General features: G+C 38.9%; 1 protein-coding gene across 1 annotated transcript in view; it reads right to left on the reverse strand.

Moving 5' to 3' along the window:
- Positions 1-14605, reverse strand: part of Pola1 (DNA polymerase alpha 1, catalytic subunit) — a 313981-nt gene that overhangs the window by 7449 nt on the left and 291927 nt on the right.

Raw genomic sequence — 14605 nt, forward strand, 5'->3', positions numbered from 1 at the left:
ACATATCACATGATGAGTGATATCATAGTCAAATTGTAGAGTCATTTATGAACTCTTATTTCTGAACATGAAGCCTATCTATCTTCCTTCATCTTAATGAATGTATAGATTGAAAGATTAGAGCGCTTTGGTAATTTTAAGACCCTGTTAATGTTTGACAAATGTTAACCAATGACAATGAATGATAATAGTCAATAGAAGCTATGGATCCAAATGCAAATAATCATTTATCACAGGTGGGAGGAAGAAAAAGCCTCCAGTTTGGCAACTATATGAAAAAGGGCACCCAAGGGAATGGCTTTTACATTTCCTCTACCAAAGGCTTACTTAAGTATTTGTCCTCTTAGGAACAGAGGCCAAGAGCACACGGCTGGCCTTCTTTGCTACCCAATCATCTGGATCTCTTTACTTCTCATTGGGCCTTCTGTTCTCAGGGCACATTCCAGTGTCTTGGAAACAGTTGTGACCAGTGTAAACAGTTGTGACCACAGCTAGCCTATAGTTCCCTGTGACAGGGATAACTAGGAACAGGTCTTGGTGAAAGCCTTACCTGTTCCAGTATAGACCATAGATATCCCCTGGAAAGAGGCTGTTCCAAGCCATCTCCTACACCCTACTCTTTCTCTTCTCTACTTTGGAAGCAGATGCAGCTTCAACCATTCTAGGAGCTCTGTTTTTCTTGGGTTCGATCTGTTCATGGATGGTACACAATCGTCTCCACTTAAAAACCATGCACATAGGAGATGTTAGACCCCAAAACAATGAGTTACATGATTTGTGGAGGAAAAAAAAATCTGTTTTTATTCATTTAAACCAAACAGTTATTCTGGCAAAAGTAATAATGGGAGGAAATAGAAAATGTCACAAGCAGACATTTAAATGACTGCTTATCATCAAACCCATTATTCAAGGAAAAATTATGACGGCAAATGCTGTACCTGATACATTTTTTGGCTGCACTGACTTTAATGTGAATGTAAAATGGATATGATCTGTGATCTAAATATTAAGAGCTGGGTGACTGTGGTGGCACACACATGCCCGTAACCAGGAATACACAAGATCCTGTTTCCCAACGAAACAAACAAAAAATAAAAAGGAACCAACCAAACAGCAACAACAAAACACAAAAAATCATGAGGCAGGGGTATAACTCAATGATCAAATACTTCCTTAAGATATGCAAGGGCCTACATTCAATACTCAACATCGAATGAATAAATTATAAGGCAATTCAGTTTATTAGAGCAGCATCTATGAAGTCTGAAATACTACTTTCTCAGTTAACCCACATTCAGATTCCTAACAGAAACAAGAGCTACATTTAAGCAAGGCAGTTTAGAGACAATTCATTACATGCCAGTAGTCTTCAGACTTCATGGATGTATTTCACTTGAAAAACACCCAGTATTTTCAGGGTGTCAAGGATAGCACCCCCTATTTCCGTTTGTTTGTTCTTTTGAGACTGAAGTTTTCTGTGAGTCCTGGCTGTCCTGGAACTCAGAAATCCACCTGCCCCTGACTCCTGAGTGCTGGCACTAAAGGCTTAAGGTTAACACTCTTTACCTTCTCTAATTGTATAAAACAATACTTGGTGATCCAACAGGAATAAATTTTTCCATTAGGCCAATGGATTATTTTCTCTCTTAGAAACCTGAAGTCTGTAGTGAATTCCATGCCAAAATAGATCAGTGACACTTCAAACAGGATTCCCCGCTAACTTCAAAACTGACCAGTTATCTTGAAACCTTAACTGGCTAATCACCAAGATAGTCACTGTTCCAACTCTCTTTCTTACTGAAAACTTGTTCTGGGGAGGTTAATCGGGGCCAGCACTCCATTTAGCTCCTTTAATATGGGCACCCTTTCTCCATGACACTTGATATCAATGTTCATTAATGAAGAAGCTGGGGGCTTTTGAGAACAGGTTGCCTCAGTAAAGCCACTGATAAATACAACCTTAGGTGAATTTAATTTCATCTTTTAGGATGTAGCAAAACTTTGGTAAGATTGAAGTACAAACTTGTAAAGTAAGTAGTTTCCTCTCGAAAGACCCAGTCTCCCTTAGGATTCCTCTTCATAAGGCTGGCCAACCACTGACCATATGGAGTGACTCCCAAATGAGGGGTTACTTACTTGAAACAATAATATGCTATTTGACATTTTATAGTCCACATTTCTCAATTAGAAAACAAAGGTTATCAAACTATGATCTGTTTTGTCGATAAAGTTTTAATGGGACACAACTATGCTCATTATGTTTATTTTTTTGTCTACAGCTACAATGGTGACACTGAACAACAGTAATGAGACTATCTGGTCATAAAACTGGAGATTTCACCAACTGACCCTATAGAGAAATAGTCTGCAATTTCTGTTTCAGAGGATTCAAAAAGATATTATGCCCTAGCTCTGTGTTGTGTTGTATGCATATAGATCACACTGCTCAGAAGGCTGAGGTGGGAGGGTCTCTTGATGGAGCTCAAAACAATCCTGGCAACATAGCAAGACAAGCCCAATGGGCTCAAAATTATCTTGGCAACATAGCCAGATGTGCCCAATGGGCTCAAAACCATCCTGGCAACACAGCAGACCCTCTGCCTCAAAAGCAAACACCTCCCGTAACAAAACAAACACTCAAAAAAAAAAACCCTGAAAGAAATACCTTATTATTTTATCACAACAATAATTCTATAAGTGGAACAGAAGAATCACCAGATTCATTCAGGAAGCAACACCAAACAGGGTTTTGTAAGGCTACACTGCTAGTTTACACTCTCTAAATCCTCTTTGGAAAAGGACAAAAAAAAAATCTCTTAACCTCCGGTCCAATTTGGTATTTGCTTTCCTTGACAAATTATCACTAGGTAACTCAGCCCAGCCTCAAACTTGTGATGATCCTCCTGTGACGGCCACCCCCATGACGCGTCTTTCAAAAACCAAACAAACACAACAACAATATCAAAACAAAGCAACGAAACAAAGCAAACCCCAAAATGGTCTCCTAAGCATACTCATACAAGATTTCCCTTTTTGATTTGGGCAACTAAAAGTCTTTAAAATCTAGTGTTGGCACGGGTGTGCTAGAATAAACACACTCCTATTTTCTGGGGGTGTACAATGGTGGCGGCTAAGCCATGCAGTGTGAAACTGCTTTATGTGTTTAAAATTTTTTAAATAAAAATCTGAATCTTTCAGGTTGTCTTTTTATCTGCTATTAGATAAAGGTTAAAAGGTGGTGGAGACAGAGATAGAACCCACTAGGAAATGTATTTTACATTCCAGACTCTTCTTAGGGAAATGTATAACCCTTATATTAAAGCCCAAGTCTTTTATCTGCTATTTAGAAAAAGAGGCTTGTACCAAGGGATTCTTCTGAAGGAGTATGTAAGTGTCTAGAGAAAGTCGACATCCCTATTTGTGATGTTTAATATGCACATTTTAAGCTACCAATGCGTTTTCACTACTATCATTTTTAACATATAGATTTCTTTCTTTTCCTTTTTGTGGGGCTAAGAATGAACACAGGACTTCCCACACTAGCTGGGCTATATTCCTAGCTCAAGGTAACTTTTCTATGCTTAAGCCAAAGCTAATTATAAACTGGTCTTACCGATGCGCAAATTGTTGCTATCCCTTTAAAGCTATGTCACATTTATGATTCAATGATTAAAAGAAAAGCACTGTGTGTGTCTTACATTGTACGGTTTTTGATTAAGTCACAGAATTGTCAGAAGCCTAGGTTTGACCTATGGACTTCATTTCCAGATGGGAGCCGGGAGCTTAGTGGAGATGGTATTAGAGGTTGGGCAGAAATGCATAAACCACAATTCCAAAGAAGAGGTAAAGGTAACGAGCTAAAGTTGGATATCGAGGGCTAGAACTGATTTCACACAAGCATGCCACCACTCAGGCAGGCTTTCCCACTAGTAGGACCATCTGCACAAAGGACTTATTTACATGGTATAAGTGAATGGGTTGGCTATGGGTGTTCACTATAATTATAAATAGTAAAAGTATCACTTCATCAGAGTTTTTTTTTCTGGTGTTTGTGCATGTGTGTACAGGCATGCAAGTATGTTAGATATTACAGACACTTCACAGTACTGACTGATACAGTCCTTTAATTCATATTTCCATCATCAAATGACCATATCCTTTACTTGCAAATAACATGTGTTTTGGCTTTTCTACTTGTTTATTCAGCAATATTTAGTGTTCTTACTGGATGTCATGTATTATTTATCATAGGAAAGAAGGGGAAACTAAAAAAGTAAGCTAACATGTTTGCTGTATTTCTCATAGGTTATCACTTTAATTGGAGAGAAAGATCCACAGGTAAGTAAATATACTACACTTTAACACACAGAAGCTTGAACTGTTGCTTTTTTCACACATATTTGCAGAGTGTCTAGTATGTGTCAGATACTATTTTAAGTCCTGGAAATGGAAACAACAACAGCAGCAGCAGCAGCAGCAACAACAACAACAACAACAACAAAAAGACAAAACGTCTGCCCCCACAGGGCTTAATCTCTAATGTTATTACAGACATAATTAAGACAAAGAGAAAACTCCACAAGCCATCCTATGAACATAGAGACATATTATTTAGAAGACACATAGTTCAGAAGACTGGGTTGCTTTTATTATCACTGCAAAGCAGCCAATAAATCATCACTCAATTATTTGGAGCACAGATTGGAGTTATTTATGTAATTTTGAAAGTCTAAATTCTGAAGAAGCAAAGCAGGCTTGAAGTATATTGTTACTGCTATCCTCTAAATAGCCCATCTATTGGCCTTGAATTTTAAAATATGACTCACTCCATAATACAACAAATACAACATATACAGCTGCCATCTGTCCTATAGCCATAGTACACATCCCTTCCATTCACAAGCAAAGCCAGCAAAGGGGGGGAGGAGACCGAGGTAGACAGAGGATAAATTCTACTTGTGCGATTAAAAAAAAAAAGTAGAACAGTGAACCCAGTGGTTGAAAAGTGAAGATAAAAAGAAGAAAACAGTAATCTTGCTATAGAAACCAGAGAATTATGTTCCTGCTCTCCCCCTACTCTTTTTTTTTTTTTTTGCTTTCACACTGTACAAACTCTAGCACCCTGAACAACTCACTCTCCTGCTATTTCCAGCACTTTAAAGAAACTTTTCAACATTTCTGCTTGACACATTTTTTCAACAGGGAGGTGAAGACAATAAGTAAACAGGTAGTGAAGGGCTATTTAGAGAGCTGGTCAGTCACAGTAATAATAAAGGGGAAACCCCCACCCGAACAGAAGAGCCATCCTATGCGTGGCAGCCACAGACGGCACATGACCTCTGACAAACAGTTTTCAGAGTAATTTTAATGCTACTCTGGATTTAACTTGACTAACTGGTAGCAATTGAGCACATCTTTTTTTCTTTCTTTCTTTTTTTGTGGCAGCAGTTATCTAAAACGCTACAATAACAGCATCAAAAGTAGAATGGTGGAAGATTGGTTTTCCATTGTGCTGCTGAACTGGCATAATGCCCACTTTAAAAGCAATTCGCTGCTCATCACTGAAATCTGGCAGACACGACACTAAATGCCTTGAGGGAAAAAAAGGGACTTGAGAAGGGGGAACCCACTCCAACCACCACGCAAAGGGGGGGGGGGGAAAGTGTTCCACAGATGAGGAATCTGGGTGAGAAGAGAAAATTGCCAAATAAAAAGTTTACTGCATTGCATGAAGACTCCCAACAGGCTGTACTTAATTTGCTCGAAGATTTTGTCTACAGGTCTGCATTAGTAACAGCTGAACAAAACAAAAGCAAAATATATATTTATGTCGGTCTATTGTTCTGATGAAGCAAAAACCCAGTGAGTTCCATCAATCATATGTCAAACACATCTTCCCCGTTTTATTTACCACCAAATATAATGAGTAAATATGTGATAATAAAACTCTTCTTTTTACATGGACATATACAATTTTTCCTCCTGCTAAATACAGGTAATGATTTAGGAAGCTTTCAAAATGTCTTTTTACTGTCAATAAAACTAATTCTATTCCTATTTTCATGTGGAAAAAAGGCTTTACAAATGAAAATTCAAATTAAAATTCTGATTATAGTGTAGTGTGACAACACCTGTATTTATAATTTTACTGTCAGCTAGCTTGTAGTGTTTAACAATAGCTTGAAGTAGAAAAGTAATTGGAATTTGTCTGTAACATGCCAGATGACGGCATTGGGAACTTTGCTACACTACAGCAAATTCGCTTTGATGGCAAAATAACCTCATGGAGATTTCTACAACTCAAAGGTTGCTGGGGGTGCTTGTGTAGGTGTGTCTCAGGTATGGGACCCCTTCCTGGATTGGAGGGTAAGAATTTGGATTGATGAGAAAATACCGCTCTGATCCTGACTCATGCTCCAGGCCCCTTACCTATCCTCCAGTCTCTCCCACAGCACAGATGCAATTTAGCTCCTAGATTTACTGAGAAAAACAAAGACCAGGTAAATAAACAACATCAACAGCATCCTGTTATTGTGGAATCAAAGCAGTGAGGCATTCTAACTGTAAACCCAACAGAAGCAGGTGGGACAGGGAGGGAGGCATCCTTGAGGATACAGGAGTGATGAGGTGGGGAAGGCAAGATGTTGACACTAACAAAAGGGGCAGGCTGATTACTTACCATTTGTCTAAGACTGCTCCTGACTGCAGAGCCAGGAGCACTAGATGTTTATTGTATTCACCGGTCTTTCAGTAACCACTGATAAGTAATATAGGTTCCCACACAGATGCCTAAGATTTGCTATTTATCAAAAGATTAAGAGAAAACTTACACAACCCACCAATAATTTTACTGAAGCAATATGGAGAAAAAAATATTTAAAGCAGTGTTCTGCTGTCAACTTGAATCGCTCAAAATTTATAAACACACGCTAATCTCCACACACAACTTGCCTTACTCTAGTCTACAAGTGAAAAGCCCATCTTTTTCATTATCCTAAAGACGGGGGAAAAAAAGAGCCACATACAAAAGAAAAGCAGAATGACAGTGATGTTTTAGTTTACACTAGATATGGCAACACACACAAACTGTCAAAACTATGGAATGAAAAAAGCTGTTATCAAGCAACTGTCAAGAGAGTCCTCTGAGATTTGGAAATCTTGTGTTTATTGTAACTACTGCACATTACACAAAGAAAGAAACATCCCTCTCCTTGCTCTTGCTGCTAAATATCCTGCAAAAGAACACAGGCTTCTCCCTTAGTATTTAGATTAATTTTTCTTCCCTGGGTAATCCAGTGCTTGACAGAACTCCCCTCCTCCTAAGGTTTCTACAGTGTGGTCAAGGTTCACAGAGAAACTTGAAGTTCTATCAAATATTATTTCATTTCAAAAACTATCACCACCTCATTTCACGTTGTTAACTGGTTGTCTATCCTGTAAGAGTGGAATCTCTTAACATCAAAATGCATAGTCTTCACTTGAATGATTTTCTGACTTAGTTCTACATAGGGAAGTACAGAGTTGAAAAGGCACAGACACTTACAATAAAATGATTTTAATTTGCGAGTCTCTTTCCTTCTCCCTATTAATGGATATAACAGAGAAACCCGAATCCCTAAAGGGAAATTACCATCTAATAAGGGGAAGAAATGGAAAAATGCAGGGTCAAGATCTCTTCCCATAGTGCATGATATTAGTGGGGTGTAGCTCATTTTCCCATTCCAAACTCAAGAGGCAAAATGTCCCTCGTAATCTCACCTGACTCTGTACATTTGACTCCACTTGCCCAAGTGGCTTTTCACCTAAACAGAGGCAGTACCACTCCCAGTATGACTCTTAATTCTTCTTCTAGGCCCCTGTGGCCCTGCTTAGCCAACTGTATGACAGGGCCTGAGGGATGGCAGCAGCTGCCCCTTGATTAACATAAGCAAAAGCACTCTGTAGGTGTTTTAATTTTTATCATCCACTTTTCCTTTACATGCAGGATGTATACTTTGTAAACAAGCGGACAGCAGGACCCTTACTGTAGCATAACTGCCTGACATAGGGTCAAATCAAATTAAGACACATTCTGGTTTTTTAAAAAGCTGTTTGCAAAAGATGAGCTGACATATAGAACAAGAGTCAGTAATTTGGGGCCAAACAGATTCTACTGAATGTGCTGTTTGCCATTTTGCCACCATGCTTCTTTATATAGAAGAAATATCTCCAGTGTCTTAATGTCTAGTGTATCTTCTCAGTGACATAGGAAAGGAGGAATCAACATGGTTTACGTGGCTCTTGGTTCTAAATAGGCTATAATGGTTACACAATGTTTAGAACACACTTATTTTAGGTTTCAGTAACCTGGTATGACTCAGTCCAAAGCAAAATGGGTCAGTCAATGTTTAATTTGTGGTAAAAATTGCCTAGCAACAATGTCAGTTTTGTAAAAATTAAGGTAACTGCCTAATAAAGAAAATGAAAGTTCTTCTAAAATAGGTAAATCTATGTGGCTTTAATAAGCAGAAAAGTATTATTAATATTAATTATTAATAAAGGGAAAAGAATACTGGCATGCTCTATCCCTTGTATTTCTTACTGCTGTTTATGTTCAGTGACCAATTTGCATTCAAAAAAACATGTTGTATGCAATTATCTCAATACCAACCAGTCCTTTGAATAAAATGTCCAGGATGGGCTGGAAAGATGACTTAGTGGTTAACAGTGCTGGCTGTTCTTCTAGAGGACCTTAGTTTGATTCCTATCACCCACATGGCAGTCCAAAACCATCTTTATTCCAGTTCCAGGATATCTGATCCATCTCTGGCCTCCATGGTGACCAGGAATGCATGTGATGTGCAAATATACATGTAGGCAAAACACCCACTCAGATAAAAATTATCCACATCCAGAGAGATGGGACAGCAGGTAGCTTGGTGACATGTTGGATTCCTGGAAGTCATGTAAAAAGCTAGATGTGGTGACACGCACCTGTAACTCTAGCACTCTACATTGAAATAGAATGTGGAGACGAATCATCTAAAGGTCACTGACCAGCTAACCTGGTGGCAAAATGCAGGGGAGACCCTACCTCAACAAGGTAAAAGGAAAGAAGTGACTTCTAGAAGTTTTTTTTTTTTTCTGGACTGGCTTCTACATGTGCACCATGGCATGTATGTATTCCTCTTCCCAACATACAACAACAGAAGTTCCCTCATCGAGGTGAGGTAATGCAAATCTATAACCTCAGTATTAAGCAGGTTGAGGCAGGGGGCATGCTGCAGGCCAACCTTGATTACACAGCAAGAATCTCCCTCAGAAAACCAACAACCTCCTCATTTACCCCCCAAATAAAGGGGGGAAATACCCACAGCACATTGTAATTGTAATCATACTCAGAAGGATTACCATGGATCTGAGGTCAGTCTAGACATACTGTGGGTTTGAAGCCATCCTGGGCTTCTGTCAGAAGCACCAAAAATAAAATTTCCTCACAGTATAACCAAATTTCAATAGGTTTTATCTTATAAAGAGCTATATACATTGGTGGAATTATGAGAAATGATCCAGTAAAGAAACTGTAGATACAACTGTAACAAATTTGGGGGCATCACTTTGAGTTATTTTCAAATTTACAAACTATTAGTAATAGCCATATTATAGCTAAGTTTAAAACATGCTCTAGAACCAGACTGGGCTTAAATCCTGATTCTGCCATTAATTTACTGGGTGGTCTTGGGCAGTCTCCTTAACTTTCCTGTAACTCCAGTTCTTCATTTATTAAAACAGAGGGACAACATTGACTTTCTAGGCTTGCTGAAAATTAAAGAAGATAAAACATAAACCGTATAGAGGATAGTGTCTAGCATTTCATAACTATTACTATAAGCATACTCATTATTTTACAGTTTGAATCATGAATCTCACCTAAAATCTAATGAAAAAGGAAAAAGGGTACAAATAGGAGACCCCTGCAAATCTTCCATAGAACTACTTGGAGGCCTTTGGATTTCACAAACATTGTGGAGTGATGAAGATTGGTTGTAAACATGGTGAAAGCCAGACCCTGAATGTTCACTCCTATACTGTGCTGAGAGTCTGAAGCAATAGACCACTAGATACAGTGTGACAAGACTGCATGTGAAAGCCAGGCTATCCCTCATCTCCATCCTGCCAATAACAGTCTATTCTTCTCTAGGGAATTTGACCAGCTCATGAAAAAAGACCTCAAATTACTGAAAAATTATAATCATGACGTATGTCAGGAACAAGCAAAGCTTGTTAGAAATGAAAGGCACTGAGTTCACTGGCTGTGGTGATTCATGCTTGTAATCTTAGCACTTGATGACTGGCAGGAGGATCATGAATTTAAGTTTAACCTTGGCTACTCATTTGAGTTTGAGGCCAGCCTGACCTACATGGAAGACTGTTTCAAAAAACAACAAAAACACACCTACCCTCACAAAAGAAAGTAGGTATGGTGTTGTAGAGGAGGTGGGGACATAAAGATCAGAAGTTCAAAGCCAGTCTGGGTTACAAGAGATGCTATTTCCAAAACAAAACCAACCAACCCACCAACCAACCAACCAACCAACCAACCAACCAACCAACCAACCAACCAGTGTTACTTAACAAAAAATCAAAAGCCTAATTGAATGATAGAGATATTGGTCTGGCATTAAAAAGGTGTCAAGTTTGATCCTTAGCATTGCAAAATGAAAAAGTAAGTCGATTATAGAAATCATGATGAGGAAATGAGAAAAAGGTTGACTCAACTTTCCGAAGTGGAAAGAGTCCATCAGGTAGGCAGTATCACAAAGGAAAACAATGACACACTGCCTTGAAAGTCCACGTAGTAGGTGCAAAGAAACTTTACAATTTTCCTAGGAAAATCAAGCAAGAAAGCAAGCAATTCAACATAATGCAAAATGTTACAAATTTGAAAATTGGGACTCAGAAAGTCCCATTCTCAGTAGCAATATTTAAAAAAGACAATAGAACTCTTTTTTCAAAATTATGCAAAACAAAACAAAGAAAAAAGCCAAAGTTGTGTCTAACTACTGAATAGGTATCAGAAAAGATTAAAGACAATTCAAGACTAAGTTCCCCAAACTTCATTTGACATGTAGTCTTTCTCAAGGAGCTACTGAAAAATATCCTTTACATGTTCCAAGAGAAAGTAAACAGAAAGAACAGATCCTAGACATAAGGCCTCCAAAATAAATGTTGCATGAAGGTAATCCCCAGACAGTGGTAACGGGTCTCCAGGATAACCACTGGGCATCAGGCCATGAAGGCCATCAGTCCAGATTACCAGTTATGTGGGAACTGGATTGAGGGCAAACTTAGAAAGGGTGGAAAGGAACTGATATATGTTTACATTGGCTACTAACCTACCTGAACTGGGCAGCTATACTCACCACTATACTAACAATGCAACACTTTGGGCCATACCTGAATGAGGAAGGTTAAGTATGGGCATCTAAGTCTTGTAGAGTATAAAAAGGTGGAAATGACTGTGCAAAGTATTTTGTATCTGTTAGAGATAAAGAGGGAAATACCAAAAAGAACAGCAGCAGAATTTCCAAGTGGTTGCTTTTGGGAGGAAAAAGATTTTCTTTCTATGCAACCATACTCAACTTTTATTACTGAAAAGAAGTTTTGCATACAATGTGTTCTGATCACAGTTTGCCCTCCTGCAACTCCTCTTGGATTATACCCATCTCCCCACCCAGCCATCTCCACTTCCTTTTTGTCCTAAGTTATTTGTTTATACATTCATTTAAGTATTGAGGCAGGGTTTCAGTATTTCAGACAGCCATCTCGTTCACTATGGAGTCAAGGATAACCTTAAATTGGTGGCTATCTGGGAGTACCTGCAGCTCTCTAGAGTGATCACAGGTTAAACTGGTGGCTATCTGGGAGTACCTGCAGCTCTCTAGAGTGATCACAGGTTAAACTGGTGGCTATCTGGGAGTACCTGCAGCTCTCTAGAGTAATCACAGGTGAGCTTTCTGGCACAGTTGAAGGTGGAGCTAAGGATGTAAGTCAGGGTTTCGTGTATGCTAGGTTAAGCACTCTACAAAACTGAGCTACACCCCTAACTCCCCATACTCAACTTATGTTTCTTTATGTTATTAAAAAAAAATCAACCAAGTCTCCTATACATCCTGCATCCCCCTTTTAGAGGCAATCTATTTTTTTGTCCAGTTCTGTGTTTGTTGCAGGAGTACTTGGGAAGATTGATTAGTATTTAAAAAACGATAGGATTATCTTGGCTATCTAACTTTTGAGGTCACTGAATTTGTTAAGAAAAATGAAGATTATCACATAAACTATAAGAACTTGTGAAGGAACCCTTTCTAAAACTTTTATATATTATGTAGGCCACTTTAAAAAAACTATGAGTATTTGTTGTAAACAATTTGTGATGACCAGAAGTTGTAGCTATGCATATAGGTGGGAGTACAAAAGCAGACTATTGTCACTTGAACTTGCTTTCTTAATCCAGTGAATTTGTGCCTTTTCATATTGAGAGTCACTATTGAACAATGTCTATTAATTCCTTTTGTTGTGCTTTTAGATTTCTTTTGAGGAACTATTCTGGAATTGTGCTCTATTGGGGGTGTTTAACTTCAGACAGATACATTCCTTCTAGTATCTTCTGTAGAGTTGGCTTAGTGAACATAAATTCCTTAAGTATGTTTCTTATCATGGCAAGTTTGTTCTTTCTCCTTTGATCATGATTGACAGTCATACTGGGTATCACAGTCTAGGGTGGACCTGTGGTCTTTCAGAACTTTTATAAAGTCTTCATTGAAAAGTCCCAAGTATTATTATGATAGGTCTGCCTTTATATATGATTCCATCTCTCTCTTTTGTAGATTTCCAATATCTTTTCTTTGTTCTATTTGATTATATGGGGAGTTTCTTTTCTGGTCCTATTTTGGTGTTTTGTATGCCTCTTGTAGTTCAACACATATATCTTTCCTTAGATTTGGGAAACTTTCTTCTATGATTTTGTTGAAAATATTCTTTATGCCTTCTATACCTATGCTTCATAGGTTTGGTCTTTTCTTACTGTCCCAGAGTTCCTGCATGTTCTATTGTGTGGTTTTTCTTTTCTTTGGCTGAGTGGCCCAATTCTTTTACACTGTCCTCAAGATCTGATATTCTCCATTCCACTTGATGCAATCTATTGGTGATAGCTTTCTCTGAGCTTTTTGATTGACTTTCTTGGCTTTCTTTCCATTTTGAGTTTTGTTTGGCTTTTCTTTATTCTCTTTATTAAATTCCAACTTCATATCTTGAAGAGTTTGCATTATTTCATTCAACTGTGTTCTTGCAATTTCCATTTAGGCATTTATTTATATCTTCTTTGAGGTTCTTGAACATATTTATAGTTGCTGTTTTGAAAGCACTGTCTTGTGCATCAGCTAAGTTGGTTTCCCTAGGGGACATTATAGTAGAAGTGCTAATTTCTGGAGAAGACATATTTTCTTGGTTATTTATGTTGTCTATATTTTTTCCTTTTAATTTATTCTCTCGTATATTAAAACCCAACTTGTTAACCCCACCCATCTCCTTCCCCCACATCCCTGAAGCTTGGCACTGGTGGTGGTGGTTTTGCTATGGATAAGTGGTCTCATCCTGACTATTATTTGTTATTACTCCAAGCTGTATCACCTGAATGGTGCTCAGGGTTCAGTTTTGTGGCCATTTTGTGCAGTCTCAGATCAACTATGGGTAGTTACAACTTCTGAGCTCAAGAGCAGATTTTTCTTTATGCTTAGAAGATTCCCACTGTTAATCCTCAGAAATCTGTGGAGGGCTTGCTTACCAGGTTATCCACGTGAACTTTGGAAGGCAGGGGCTAAGGTCATAGTGACTGGGGCTAAGGTAACAGCTGTAGTGCTCTGTGGGAGGAAGGTGCATGATGCCATACTGCCTTTAGGTAGATGTGGGTGGGGTAGAGGCCTGGCTGGAGGGTCCCTATTTGGCGTCAAGAACCTGGACACTATGAGGTCCTAAGACATCTTGGTATGGTGGGTGCAGCCTGGCTCTGACTAGGATAAGAGTCTCTACCTGGGAATGAGGTTGCAGGGCTCCATGTGGTCCTAGAGCAGTGGAGTGGGTTGGATGGCTAGAAGGCCGGCAGGAAGACTGGTTCTGGGGAGAAGAGCTCCCTACCTGGGGTTGAGGTTAAAGGACTCCATGCAGTTGTGGAGCAGTAAAGTGAGTGGCTGGAAGGCCTGTCTTGGGTTGTCCCTACCTGGGATTCAGCACTTGTATTCTTGAAACAGTTACCAATTTCAGCTTGCTTTGAGGCCACACTGCCTTCCCCAAATAGTCAAAAGATGTTCTTCTGGCAGCCTAGATTTCTAGAACAGGTTTTTTTTTAAAAGATTTATTTATTTATTATATGAGTACACTGAGCTGTCTTCAGACACACTGGAAGAGGGCATCAGATCCCTTTACAGATGGTTGTGAGCCACCATGTGGTTGCTGGGATTTGAACTCAGGACCTCTGGAAGAGCAATCAGTGCTCTTAACCACGAAGCCATCTCTCCAGCCCTAGAACAGGGTTTTTATCAAGGACCTTTTCACAGTCTAATTATTAAAA

Source organism: Rattus norvegicus, chromosome X, assembly GCF_036323735.1.
Source record: "Rattus norvegicus strain BN/NHsdMcwi chromosome X, GRCr8, whole genome shotgun sequence".
NCBI classification, from domain to species: domain Eukaryota; kingdom Metazoa; phylum Chordata; class Mammalia; order Rodentia; family Muridae; genus Rattus; species Rattus norvegicus.